The sequence below is a fragment of the Schistocerca americana genome, chromosome 6 (assembly GCF_021461395.2).
Source record: "Schistocerca americana isolate TAMUIC-IGC-003095 chromosome 6, iqSchAmer2.1, whole genome shotgun sequence".
Classification (NCBI taxonomy): domain Eukaryota; kingdom Metazoa; phylum Arthropoda; class Insecta; order Orthoptera; family Acrididae; genus Schistocerca; species Schistocerca americana.
The window spans coordinates 142062941-142075682 of NC_060124.1; the positions used below are offsets into that span (position 1 = coordinate 142062941).

Sequence of the window (12742 nt, forward strand, 5' to 3'; positions counted from 1 at the left end):
CCTCCCTCTCTCACTCACTCACCCTCCCTCCCTCTCTCACTCACTCACCCTCCCTCCCTCTCTCACTCACTCACCCTCCCTCCCTCTCTCACTCACTCACCCTCCCTCCCTCTCTCACTCACTCACCCTCCCTCCCTCTCTCACTCACTCACCCTCCCTCCCTCTCTCACTCACTCACCCTCCCTCCCTCTCTCACTCACTCACCCTCCCTCCCTCTCTCACTCACTCACCCTCCCTCCCTCTCTCACTCACCCTCCCTCCCTCTCTCACCCTCCCTGCCTCTGGCCCCCTCCCTCTCTCATCTCCCCTTCATCTCCCCATCTCCCCACTCCCCTTCATCACCCCGCTCCCCTTCATCACCCCACTCCCCTTCATCTCCCCACTCCCCTTCATCTCCCCACTCCCCCTCCCTCCCTCCCTCCCTCTCTCTCTCTCTCTCTCTCTCTCTCTCTCTCTCTCTCTCTCTCTCTCTCTCTCTCTCTCTGCCCCCCTCCCTCGGTCCTTGCGGTCACTCACCTTTTCGTAGAGACCGACTCGTGGCACTCCTACTCCACGGTAGTATGTTACTTAAATACTCTTTGACACATTTTCTTATTGTCATCTCAGTGTCGCCCATATATACATTGCCACGACCACACGTCACATTATGTACTCCCTTAGTGGAGAGGCGGTCAGGCGTCTCAGTTTTAGGTCGTAAGGAATAATTTGCGCTGACTGAAAAAATAAAGTCCTTGTACCATTATTCCGACGCAGTCTTCCTATGTAGTCGGTCCAGTGAATAGTGCAATGGTTTTTTTACTTCTTTTCAATCCGCTGCTAACTCTTATATTTATGATATGCTCATGCTCATAAATTAAAGATAATTGCAGAATGTGATGGCACTACAAAAAACTGGCACGAATAGCATAGGCACATAGGGAACACACACGACACAGATCTGTAAGTCCACGGTATTTGTGATAAGTTGAGAAAACTGTCCCGAAACATATGTACTACAAAAAACCACTCTATCCTGCTCATGTACTCCGACATCAATATGGGACATGATCACCATGCACACGTACACAGGCCGCACAACGGGTTGGCGTACTCTGGGGTATAGCCTCCCATTCTTGCACCAGTGCCTGTCGGAGTTCCTGAAGTGTCGTAGGGGTTTGAAGACATGCAGCGTCGACCGAGAGCATCCCAGACGTGCTCGATTGGATTTAGGTCTGGAGAACAGGCAGGCCACTCCATTCCCCTGATGTTTTCTGTTTCAAGGTACTACTCCTCGATGGCAGATCGGTGGGGCCGTGTGTTATCATCCATCAGGAGGAAGGTGGGACTCACTGCACCCTTGAAAAGGCGGACATACTGGTGCAAAATGACGTCCCGATACACCTAACCTGTTACAGTTCCTCTGTCAAAGACATGCAGGGGTGTACGCGCACCAATCATAATCCCACTCCACACCATCAAACCATGACATCCATACAGGTCCATTTCAAGGACATTAAGGGGTTGGTATCTGGTTCCTGGTTCGCGCCAGATGAAAACCCGCCGAGAATCACTGTTCAGACTATACCTGGACTCTTCCGTGAACATTACATGGGACTACTGTTCCAATGGCCATGTACTGTGTTCTTGACACCAGGCTTCACGGGCTCTCCTGTGACCAGGGGTCAGTGGAATGCACGTTGCAGGTCTCCAGACCAATAAACCATGTCTGTTCAGTCGTCTGTAGACTGTGTCTCTGGAGACAACTGTCCCAGTGGCTGCGGTAAGGTCCCGAGCAAAGCTACCTGCAGGACTCCGTGCCCGTCTGCAGGCACTGATGGTGAGATGTCCGTCTTCTTGCGGTGTTGTGCACTGTGGACATCTCGTACTGTAGCACCTGGACACGTTTCCTATTTGCTGGAATCGTTGCCATAATCTTGAGATCACACTTTGTGGCACACGGAGGGGCCGTGCTACGACCTGCTGTGTTTGATCAGCCTCCAGTCACCCTAGTATTCTACCCCCTCATAACGTCATCAATATGTGTCCTTTGAGCCATTTTCAACACACATTCACCATCAGCACTTCTGAAAAGGTCTGCACACTTACTCGCTCCACCGTACTCTGACATGCACCCACACACCTCTGCGTATGTGGATTGCTGCCAGCGCCACCGTGCAACGACCGCAGGTCAGATGCACCGCATGGTCATTCACGAGGTGATATAAAACCGCAAACCACCCACCAGAGCGTTGTTTCACCATGTATCGGCATTATCTTTAATTTATGAGCATGAGTGTAGTTTATACTACACTGTCCAGTCACATTGATGTGACCACTTGCCGAAAGCCTGAATAACCACCTTTTGCAGAGCGTACCGCTACGACACATGCAGAAAAAGTCCGTCAGGTTCTGGAAGGTACCAACAGGGGTGTGGAGCCATGCCGACTCCCTGCCGTGGCCAGCAGCGCTAATTTTCTCGCTTGAGGCTTCAGCGGGACAACCCGATCTAGGTGGTCCCACAGATTCTCGGTTGGGTTTAAATCCGGAGAGGCTGGTGGCCAGGGGAGTATGGTAAACCCAACTCGATGGTCTTCGATCCAAGCACGTATACTGCAAGCTGTGTGGCACATTGCGTTGTCGTGGTGGTAGATACCATCATGCCGAGGAAAACGAACTGCATGTAGGGGTGGATATGGTCCCCAAGGATAAATGCACACTTGTGTTGATCCATTGTGCCATCTAGAATGACAAGATTACCCAGGGAATGCCACGAAAACATTCCCCAGACCATAACGCTCCCTCGGCCTTGGACCCTTTCGACGAGTGGCGCAGCGTGTTTGTTTTCAGATTCTTCGTGCCGATGGAGCATAAAACGTGATTCATCTGAAAATACCACCTGTCGCCACTCTTACAAGGGAACCTCTCCATCGCATTTAGTTATATGTTGGCACAGTGAATAGGCCTTGAAAAACTGAACACAGATCAATCGGGAAAACAGGAAGGAGTTGTGTGGAACTATGAAAAAAATAAGCAAAATATACAAACTGAGTAGTCCATGCGGCAGATAGGCAACATAAAGGATAATGTGGGCTCAGTAGCGTCGTGGTTAGCGTGAGCAGCTGCGGAACGAAAGGTCCTTGGTTCAGGTCTTCCCTCGAGTGAAAAGTTTAGTTTTTTATTTTCAGACAATTATCAAAGTTCAGGTACTCACACATAATCAACTTCGCTCTCCAAAATTCCAGGACATGTTCAGATTTGCTTGGACATATGCAGGATTTGACAGTCTACACACGGAAAAATTTGAAAACGTTAAAAACATGTTTTGACAGAGCACAGGGAAAACTGTGCGACTGTGAAACTGTTGCATTCATTTGTTGCAGTTTATGTGACAAACTCTTATGTTTTCATCACTTTTTTGGGAGTGATTATCACATCCACAAGAAAACCTAAATCGGGCAAGGTAGAAGAATCTTTTTACCCATTCGCCAAGTGTACAAGTTAGGTGGGTCGACAACACATTCCTGTTATGTGACGCACATGCCGTCACCAGTGTCGTATAGAATATACCAGACGTGTTTTCCTGTGAAGGAATCGGTTGACCTATGACCTTGCGATCAAATGTTTTCGGCTCCCATTGGAGACGCACGTCCTTTCATCTACTAATCGCACGGTTTTGCGGTGCGGTCACAAAACACGGACACTAAACTTATCACAGTGAACAGAGACGTCAATGAACGAACGGACAGATCATAACTTTGCGAAAATAAAGAAAGTAAAAATTTTCACACGAGGGAAGACTTGAACCAAGCACCTTTCGTTCCGCAGTTGCTCACGCTAACCATGGGACCACGGCGCTACTGAACCCGTATTATCCTTGATGTTGCCTATCTTCCGTATGGACTACTCAGTTTGTATATTTTGCTTATTTTTTTCGTAGTTCCATACAACTTCTTCCTGTTTTCTCGATTGATCTGTGTTCAGTTTCTCAAGGCCTGTCCACTGTGCCAACTTATAACTAAGTCTGAAGGGGGTGCGATGGGGATGTTCCCTTGTTAGATGCCCCGCTGCGGTACTGGCGCGCAAGTTCCAACCTTCGTCCCAGCAGTCAGCAGGCGTTATGAACCAGGCGCCTTCTACGGAGACCCGTAAGCAGCAATGTTCGCGGAATTGTCGTTGAGTAGTCTCTGTTGGTTTCCCGTTGGTTCAGCTGGGCAGTCATTTGCTGAACAGTTGCACGTCTGTTCGCATGTGCACGTCTCCGCAGCCGTCGTTCACCCCTGTCATCGTTGGTCCATGGTGCACGACAATCGCCTCAGCGAAGTTTTGGATAGCGCCACTTTGCCATGAACGGTATACTTCAACGACGGCGGTCTGCGAACAGTGTACAGACATACCCGTTTCAGAAATGCTTCCACCCATAGGTCGAAAGGTAATGATCATGCCATTTTGGACGTCAGAAAAATCGCTCCGTTTCCTCATTACGACAAATAGTGCACTGTTTCCTCGCCTTCCCCCCTCCCCCCTCCCCCCCCCCCCCCACACCTCCACGTTTTATATACCTTCCACTACTGTTGTCACTTGCCGTTTGTGAGTGGTTATTGCACGTTGACGTCGAACATAGGTGGTGGTCACATTAATGACTGAACCTTGTATTTGGTTCCCGCGCAACGCTGCAGACAACTGTTGCTCGTATGTCACACACACTGTAGATGCAAAGCTACTTCGCTGTATGTTACACTGCCAACGTGCCTTGCGTATAGGACAGGCCATCAATATTCGTGCGGACACGGAGCCCCTGGTCAGCTGACAGTCGTGAGTATCGACAACGTGCCACAGTACTTGTCAGTCGCCAGACTGGTGGGAGGATAGGCTTCTATAGGCGTGACCGTCACGGATCGGTCAGCGACATCCCGTGTGTTGCAGCAACCGATGCGACCGAAGGTCAGTGCCGTCTCTTTCAAATATACTACCACTACTGTTTTCTCGTTCCCACCCTACCACTGAACCTTGACCACTGACTGTGCATATGTCCGAACACAAGTGTGATGTTATGTTTAATATTTTGTCTTCAGCAAAATGCAGTTCGCTTATTAAAATACCAAAAATGTTCAAATGTGTGTCATCAGTCCCTATGTTTACACACTACACAACCTAAATTATCCTAAGGACAAACACACACACCCGTGCCCGAGGGAGGGCTCGAACCTCCGCCGGGACCAGCCGCACAGTCTGACTGCAGCGCCTGAGACCGCTCGGCTAATCCCGCGCGGCTGCTAAAATACCGCTCGAATACTGTTACACTGTTGTGTGGAGAACGGCATTTGGGTTTGTAAGTCCATCAGGCTCGTTCCAAACCGGTTTCGTGCCTTTGAAGTGTCGTGGGGTAACACTGTCACACCTCACGATACCACGAAGGCTGTGTATAAACAGAGGGATATTTGAGCGAAACTGTCATCGTTCGATATTCAACGAGATAATAACCGACGTCATGTGTATAGGATTACAGATATTCAGTGAACGGCGGATGCCTGCAATGCAGCGTATGTGGAATTTTCTTATGTGGAGTCATACGTACGTGATGGCTCCGCGCTCCTTACCAAAGTACTGTGTGCTTCGATTGTACCATACACTCCATATGCCTGTTACTAATCCCTATGCCTGTCACTACTCCCTATGCCTGTTAATTACTGTCTTAAGCTTACTACATATTTGTGAATTGGGTCGTTTTCCTTAAATGATTTTCTTTTGTGCTATTAGAAGTGATTCTGAGACCGAAGACGTACACAGCTAGTGCCACATGCCACCCCTCCTCCTCAAAAAGGAAAATGTACGATCTTCTCACATCTAACTTACATCCTTCCCCTCACACAACCATAAGTATCAACGAAGTACCACTTTGAAGAGTGCCAGAACATGGATATTGAGTGGTATCAAGTGTAGCTACAGAAATTTGTAGTTAGATCTCAAAACTATGACGTCATTTACCACTGTTCTCCTTACAGGTCAAAGCGCCAAAGGGCTCTGGGTTCTGAAAGCTTGCAGTACCATTATACCTTCAGCTTGCGATATTTTTTCTTGTTTTACCAATTATGTCAAAAACTACAGAAATACGAATATTGAAAGTATTCTTATGAGCCTGAACATTACCTACCGAACAGCGATATATAAGGTGCAGGTCACATACAAGCTATAGTGTCTCAAGTAAGTACATTTTACGCAGTAGTTACTTATTATGAAATGGTAGCATTTAAATGTTTGGAGATTAACAAGTAGATATTTATTATTGTGTCTTTTATTGTGTTATATATTGGTTACTTCCCTCCGTTCTTCCCCCTGCACGCCCTGCTCCCCCCCCCCCCCTCCCCTCCCCACCTCCACTCCGCCCTAAAGTCAAATTCAGGTATCGAGTATGTTAAAGGTTGCGAATGTCATTAACTAGCGATGATAAGACACTCAAATGTGGTACAGTCATGACTAAATTTCTCGTCTACGCTCTTTGTAGGAGTACTATTTTCTCAGGCCGTTTGGTCGTAGGGTAATTTCTTCAACACACCCAGGAACACTCTTCTCTGAAAGACGGTATATTTCTTGGGAATGTTCCATGCTGTTGCGTTCGAGATTACCAATACTTCTGACGATGACTGACATGCGCTTCGTATTCCTCAATGGTAGTCCACAGCTTCACGATGTGGTACAATTTCTCCACTTTCTTGGCGAAGACAGTTTTCCCGACAAAAAACCAGTAACCACTGAATGAATGCGTCTACGTCTATACTCTGCAAGCCACCCTACGGTGGTAGGAGGAGGGTACTTCTGCTCTGGCTATCTTTTCCCCTCTTTCCGAATGGCGCGTGAGAAGAAAGACAGTCGATAAAGCTCCGTATGACATCTAATTTCCCTGACTGTTCGTTGTGATCATTTCGCAAGATATATGGGAGGAAGTCATCGTGTTGCCCGCCTCTTCTTGAAACTTAGATCGAGAATTGAAATGTTGTTCATTCTCTGAATGCGCTCTCGAAGGTAGTACAAAAAACAAATGGTTGCACCTCATTTGAAAATATATGAAATAATGCATGAGAGTTGAAAATAACTTTTCTAGTTATTCTCTTGGTACGCAAAGTGCCGCAGATTCGTTGACGAAGTGTTGGTTTCTTCAATTTTATCGTTATGTCGCCTATTTGAGCGTTTTTATGGGCAATTAAAGGTAACACTGAGAGAAGTCTTCCATCAAGTAAACAACCGATGTGGTCGTTCACCCGCGACGAGGGACCTAGCGGAAACTGAACCGAACGTTCATCCCATCAATTTGCGATTCTGGGTTAATGTGGTCGTTTAACATAGCCCGCGGATATATTGCTATCGTTACGAGCCGTCGTTTGACGTAAACCGGACGACGATGTACAAACTAACGGGCTTCAACACTGGGCTAGTCTGGTGCTCCTGCAGCATAGACGTGATGTATTCGATGCAACTCGGTAGCCTAGGTGGAATGAATATCCCAGTCCATATAGAGCAACCATACCTCAAGTTCATAATGTGAGAAACGGCACAAATGTCAGCACATAGTATAGCGATGCTCGCCTCCCTCGAATACACACGTTCCATCTCTTCCAAAAACTACAGCCATTCTAGTAATTATTCCTATCTCAGTGTCCCGAAACTTTTGCGTAGCAGTATCTCGTTGAAGACTGCGAGCGTAAATGTTACAGTCCTACCATCATAACTGAGAATTTGCTTCGATTTGTTTCTCATATCAGATCAATAGTCAATGACGAATTCGAGTACTTTCTTCTTCAGGCTTCGGTGTAAAGACAAGCCGCCACATGTTTCGCTCTGCCAACGAGAACTCATCTTCAGATGTTGATCACCTGATTGCAACGTGTCGTGAAGTTCAGTGCTACACTCAGTACCTTCGTTAAACACCTTGTTTTACTTGTCTGTGTTCGGAGATTGGTATTCACCAGCCCAAAATTGGGCCACATCATATGCTTCCTTGCTATTCTTCCACAATTAATTGGGCGAAAATTTACTAGCCAGTTAGGACAGGTTAGGAGATGCTCCACATCCTGATATTCGTCACCATCACACATATAACCACACTCATAAGACGGTCTCACTTGTTCGGGTTTGCCTTCATAATGCTACGACTGTTCCGATACGTTTCAGTTCCTTCCAAATCCCACCTCCAGTAGTAGAGTGTAGTCGTTTGGCGTAAGTTCTTTGTTCAAGACAGTCTTGCGACATTTAAGTGTCCCGGGTCGACAGGGAAAGCCAAATAAGCATGCTTTCGTCAAAAGTATGCTTAAATTTCTCTGTGTGTTTCTGATCCGCTCTTAGGGAGTTTGGATCCGTAAATCAGATCACTTTGTATAGTTTATCGAGCGGCGTGGGTTCCATGCATCCGGTTATTAGTTTCATTTAATCTTAAGATGACCTAGACAAGTACTGGAACACACTGCGCAAGCAAATTTTGTCGTGGAGAAGCACAGTGTCTTGGCTGTGACTGTCAGCACCATTTCTCTAGCACTGCATTTTTTGTTAGCCATTTTCCTCAGTATGTTATTTCTTGCTGCGACTGTGACGGATATTCTCTCAGTGACCGGTTCAGGTGTGTAGCTTTACCTTTGTGTTCCAGAAAGATGTAGTTCCAGGTTACCTCCAGCTTCGGGTTTGCTTGCATTGGTTGAAATTGGAAGGCGCTAACTTGACAATAAGACCTTAGTTTAGGGGGATTTTCCTGATAGTATTCTGACATAATGCTTAGAGCGGCTCCCAAGTTTTGGTCTGCCTTCTCAAAACTATTTCCTTGAGCTGCGATGGCCAGATCATGGCGTATATGAAGCGGGTCGTGTAATTTAGTGTTGGTTGGACGCTGCTATATAGGCTGAGTGGAAGGGGTGCCAAGATGCCATCTGGGCGAGTCCGATAATAATCACTGTCGGTCAACGGGTCCAAAAGATATAAAGTAGAGGGTGCTTCTTCATGAAACACACACAACTAATTCCACTAAATATTTCACAATGGTGTCATTGGATAAATGGTAAATTAACTATATATATTTCGAGGTTTCTCTCCTTTGTTTTAGAAACCAAACGACTGCTGCAGCTCTATATGCCATCTTACAAGGGCGTGCTGCAGGGTTCGCGATCCGGCGCAGCTTCCACCGGTACTAACGAAATTTCAATTTAGTTGCAGTGGTACGTGTAGTGCAACGTAACAGTAGTGTCAAGATGATCTTCAGGATCTTTTTGTTTATACTGCTTTCTAAAGTAGTCGTGACGTGTGTGTGGCGTTCAGATGAATCAACTGAACATCGTGCCGCCATAAAAGCTTCTTTCTTATTAGATTTATCATAAACGCAGCGTCATACAAAACTGAAGGTGGTTTGCAGCGAGGATGCTCCTTTGTTTTCAACATTTAGAAGTGGATGGCAGAAATTCAGACGTAACCGTGCTTGTTTTGAAGGTGATCAAAATGAAAAGCATCCCAAAACTGCAACCGCAGAGGAAAACATCTAGAAAGTGGACAGTGTGGTATTGGATGGTAGAGAATACAAGGTACGACACAGTAACCGTATAAGAGGGGAAACTAACAAACTTTTACGTAAGGAATTACCCGTGAAAGAGATTTGTACGAAGTGGGTGCAGCATTTGTTCAATTCCGACCAAAAGCAAATAAGAAAGAGAACGTTAGGACAACTTTAAAAAGAATCTGATTGACCGAGTCGGTTTGCTACTGCGGATGAGACGTGGGCCCACCACTGAATGGTAGACATGAAGCAGCGAAGTCGTTGTAGAATGACCCTGCCCCCAAAAAAGGCAAAGATAATTTCATTTGTCGAAAAGGTTATGGCAACGTTTTCTGGGGTACAGAAGATTATGATCTTATTGTTAAGTCAACAAAAAACTGACTACTACTATGAGAGACGTCTTCTAGACCGGCAGAGTGAAAAAATGAGATACTTGGCCTGGGTTGCAGCAGGAAAAACCTAAGGATAGTGCACCTGCCCGCAGAGCTGCTTTGGCAGTGATAAAATTGGAAATTTGAAACTTTAAAACTGTCAAAGCATCCGCCCTACGTAACAGGTTTGGCACTATCACACTCTTACATATTACCATATGTCAGGAAATTAGTCTGGAAAACATTTACTTCGTGATTCGTGAATAGGATAGATACATTACGGGACAACGCCGCCGGCCCGGGTGGCCGAGCGGTTCTAGGCGCTACAGACTGGAACCGCGTGACCGCTACGGTCGCAGGTTCGAATCCTGCCTGGGGCATGGATTTGTGTGATGTCCTTAGGTTAGTTAGGTTTAAGTAGTTCTAAGTTCTAGGGAACTGATGACCTCAGAAGTCCCATAGTGCTCAGAGCCATTTGAACCATTTAAGACAACGCCGGGGAATTAGCTCGTAGTAACATTTGTGCGTAAAACCTTGTTCTTCCAACTGCACTTGATCGCAGTTTCTTTGGAGCGACGAAGTGTACTGGGCGATTTCAAAGAGGCGCTCGTCGTTCACATTGTCAAGAGTTCTGCGACAGACTTTGCATAGTTTTTTATATAGCTTATGCCAGTCTGTTGTAGAATTACGGAACACATTTTTAGTATTATGACCTCTTTGGAGACCGAACACACTGTGTAGGATGAACATGGATTCTCCATGACCTTAGATGCAGTGCCCAGTTTGATGCTGCGTTCCCTCGGTTCTGGAATGCATTCGATATTGTTCCACACTGTCGCCTAGTGAACAAAATACAAGGTACGGAATATCAGGCCATCTTTATGAATCTATTCAGGTTTTTCGTAATAGTTTAAACTCAACGTACTATCCTTCATTGTGAAAAATCATCAGTTGTTGAAGTAACTCCGTTTTGTAGCCCAAGAGGGTGCTATAGGATCGTAACTGTTAACGATAAATAATTTGATGGATGTCTGAAGCTCCGCGAGGCTGATCGCGGATGACCTACACTATCGTGCAAAAACATAAGAAGGGAAAGTAACTTTCGCACGATATGTCACTACCTGGTAAAATAGCTAGATGATCTTGGACCATACCTGGAAATAACTGCTACAATATAGTACAGAAGGTAACTGAAAGAAATGCGCAACGAGACGAACAGAAATGACACTTCTGTTCAAAGTCAGTCATAACACTGAAGTGACCGCGATTGATATGAGTCCCCTGCGCATTACAGAAGCCGGGACATGTTTCTAGTAGTTTGTGTAATCGCCACGAACAGCAGTGCCTGCTCTGCGACGTGCTCCCTTGCTGGCCAGAAAGTTGGTATGAGGTTTCAGGGTAGGACATTCCATTCCTCTTCCTGTACGGTTGACAACTGCTGAATAATCGTTGGCCTCCCCAACGCATCCCACACGTCTTCGATGGGATATAAATCACTGGAACGTACAGGCCAGTCCATTCACCAAATATCCTTAATTCCAAGAGCTCCTCCACCTGCGCTCTTCGGTGTAATCGCGCATTGTTATCCATAAAAGTGAAAGACAGGGCCGCCAATACTCCTTAAAAGACGCACTTCAATTTGGTGATCCAGGTGTAATGATGTGGGGAGTCATAATGTTGCTGGGGCGAACTGACCCTCAAATTTTTGAGCACGATACACGCACTGCTCAACCTCGTGACTTTACACTCCTTCCCCATGTGCGTCTTTTCAGGGGTACTTTCGGCCCTGACTTCATTTTTATGGATGACAATTCTCGACCGCATCGAATAGTGCAAGGGGAGGGCTCTTAGAACGTGAGGATGTGCGGCGAATGCACTTGTCAACCGCGCTAGTGGAGGAATGGAAAAACTATCATAAGAATTGTTTACCAACCTTGTGTCCACCACTGGAGCGTGTTCCAGAGCATGCATTGCTGTCGTTGGCGATAACACGCCCGACTAAGAACCATGTCCCGCTGTTTGTAATGTCCAGGGTACCATCGTGACTCGCAGTGACTTCAGTGTATGAATGAAAGTATCATTTCTGTTCGCCTCATTGCGTATTTCTTTCGGTTACCGTCTGTACTGTACTGTACTGTACTGTAGCACTTCTTCCTCTGTATGGTATAAATTTCATAGAGCTATGTTACTTCGTTGTGGCACATATGCGAAAGTTGGTTTCACCCTTAACTTTGGCACGCCAGTGTATGTTGGGAAGGTGCAGCTCTAGAAAACTGCAGCGAAACGCAGGAAGACCTGCAGAGCACCGACACTTTTAGTGCATCAACTGGCGATATACAGGGTGGTCCATTGATCGTGACAGGGCCAAATATCTCACGAAATAAGCGTCAGACGAAAAAAACTACAAAGAACGAAACTTGTCTAGCTTGAAGGGGGAAACCAGATGGCGCTATGGTTGGCCCTCTAGATGCTGCTGCCATAGCTCAAACGGATATCAACTGCGTTTTTTTTTTTTTTTAATTGGAACCCCCATTTTTATTACATATTCGTGTAGTACGTAAAGAAATATGAATGTTTTAGGAGGACCACTTTTTTCGCTTTGTGATAGATCGTGCTGTAATAGTCACAAACGTATAAGTACGTGGTATCACGTAACATTCCTCCAGTCCGGACGGTATTTGCTTCGTGATACATTACCCGTGTTAAAATGGACCGTTTACCAATTGCGGAAACGGTCGATATCGTGTTGATGTGTGGTGGCTATTGAGATCAAAATGCCCAACGGGCGTGTGCTACGTATGCTGCTAGGTATCCTGGACATCATCCATGTGCCCGGAGCGATCGCCGGATAGTTACGTTATTT

The 12742-nt window shown here is 46.2% G+C and overlaps 1 protein-coding gene across 8 annotated transcripts in view; it reads left to right on the top strand.

Moving 5' to 3' along the window:
* The window catches only part of LOC124619437 (dystrobrevin beta), a 611344-nt gene that overhangs the window by 100726 nt on the left and 497876 nt on the right, over positions 1-12742 (top strand). The window lies entirely within an intron of this gene.